Raw genomic sequence first — 2,414 nt, 5'->3', positions numbered from 1 at the left:
AGCTCTGTAGACCAGGCTGGTCTCAAACTCACAGAGATCCGCCTGCCTCTGCCTCCCGAGTGCTGGGATTAAAGGCGTGCGCCACCACCGCCCGGCTTTATTTATTTATTTTTAAAAACCATGTTATGATACTGGGGCAGGATATAAAGATGGAAAATTATGAGGACAAAGGAAGGGAAAGAAACCTCTCATCCTGGAGTCTGGCTAAGGTCTCTCACAGGCTGAGAATCAATAATTCCAGCACAAATAATATTTGATATGAAGATTGTAGACAAAGAACTAATATTACTTTCATATATAGATATTTTGCTTTACAATAATATTGAAAAAACATGTTTGGTGGCAAACTCACCTTTAATTTTAGCCCTCAGGAGGCAGAGGCAGGCAGATCTCTGAGTTCGAGGCCAGCCTGGTCCACAGAGCTAGTTCCAGGACAGCCAGGGATACACAGAGAAACCTGCCTCAAAAGACAAAAGCAAAAAACAATAACAATAAGTAATAATAATGAATCAATAGGGCCTATTCCTCTCCAGGACATTTTCTGGGACTCTCATCAGCCAGGTTTTGCTTACAGTAGAGACATCCTGTCTTACTATATTCCTGTGACCCCAAATTCTACTAGGTTACCTGTAATCCTATCAGGAGGCCCTCAGGGACCACCTGTGATCTCTTTAAAGGCAATAACTTCAAAAGTCACCAGCAAGGTGTATCTGGCTATTGTAAAAGAAAATTAAATACTACTTTTCTTTTCTCTCTTTTCTTAAACTTTTATTGATTCTTCGTGGATTTCACAGCATGCATTCTGATCCCACTCATCTCTCCGTCCCCTCACCTCTGCCCTCTGCCCTCTGCCCTCTGCCCATGCAGCGTCCCTCCCAAAACAAAACCAAATTTAAAAGAAAAACTAGGGGCTGGAGAGATGGCTCAGAGGTTAAGAGCATTGGCTCCTGCTGGATGGTGGTGGTGGTGATGCACACCTTTAATCCCAGCACTTGGGAGGCAGACAGACTGGATCTCTGTGAGTTCAAGGCCAGCCTGGTCTATAGAGAGAGTTTCAGAACGTGTTTCAAAGCTACAGAGAAACCCTGTCTTGAAAAATAAAAACAAACAAATAAAACAAAACAAAAGAGCACTGACTGCTCTTCCAGAGGTCCTAAGTTCAATTCCCAGCAACCATCTACAATAAGAGTTGGTGCCCTCTTCTGGCCTGCAGCAAAAACTGTAATTATAATAAATAAATCTTGAGAGAGAGAGAGAGAGAGAGAGAGAGAGAGAGAGAGAGAGAGAGAGAGAGAAAACCAAAAACAAATCAAACAAAACAAACGAGGGGCTGCAAGATGGCTCAGTGGTTAAGAGCAATTCCCAGCACTCACATGGCAGCTTGTGTTGGGCCCTAAAGCTCCACCAAGGAGGAGGTCGCCCCAAGAGACACTCTCAGCAAGGTTGATGCAATAGCAAAAGGAATTTTTCAGGGAGAGGGTAGTACAGAATCAAAGGGAAAGTCCAAAAATCATTTGTCAACTATTTTGACTAGTTCCTTCAACGGTCAGCTAACTCTACTTGATCAATGTTATGGCGGTTACAAGGAGGAACACCTGCAGGTCGTCTCACCCCAGTTCCAGGGTCCGGGTCTATTGAAGAAAGACTACAATGGGGATGGAAGGTACTCAAAGCTCTAGTGCACGCATGGTTGGTTATCAGGGTCCTGGTTCCCAGGAAGAGGGGTGCAGTAATGCTAAGGGTCCTGGTTCCCAGGAAAGGGGGTGCAGTAATGCTAAGGTGCCCCAAAGTCTTTCACTTGCAGCTGTCTGTAACTCCAGTTCCAGAGAATCTGATATCATTATACCAGTGCACATGAAGTTAAGCTAAAATAAAACAACAACAAAGAAACGAGAGAGAGAGAGAGAGAGAGAGAGAGAGAGAGAGAGAGAGCGCAAGAGAGAGAGAGAGCGAAGAATTTTGCCCTGAAAGCTGTGGTGTGGCCCGTTGAGTCACACAGTTTACCCTTCAGTCCATTCATCACTACCACAAGTCTTTGGCCTGGCTTGACGCCTCTGGTTTCTGCTACGCCACTGATAACGGGCTCTCACTGGAGCTCCTCTTGGATATCTTGTTGTCCTGTGTCTTGGAGATCCTGCTGTTTTGGATCTGTAGGTTCATCCCCTTCACATGCTCTGAAAGTTCATAGATGAGGTAGATGCTGGGGTGGGCCAACCCTTAACCCTAGTTCTGGGGTGCTAGCTGGGTTGGTCAGCCCGCCAGCTTTTTCCTCATCGCTCCTACCTGGACAGGCTCTCCAGCACTGCCTCAGTTTCCCTGCCCAGTGCAGCCGGCAGCAGGGAACAGGGTCAGTTCTCCTGCTCTCAAGTCCTCAGACCTGAGTCATCCACACTCACACCACCAGGGCCAGCTCC

This window comes from Microtus ochrogaster, chromosome 7 (assembly GCF_000317375.1).
Source record: "Microtus ochrogaster isolate Prairie Vole_2 chromosome 7, MicOch1.0, whole genome shotgun sequence".
Lineage (NCBI taxonomy): Eukaryota > Metazoa > Chordata > Mammalia > Rodentia > Cricetidae > Microtus > Microtus ochrogaster.
The sequence above is the reverse complement of the archived record's forward strand: the minus strand, read 5'-3'. Positions refer to the sequence as shown.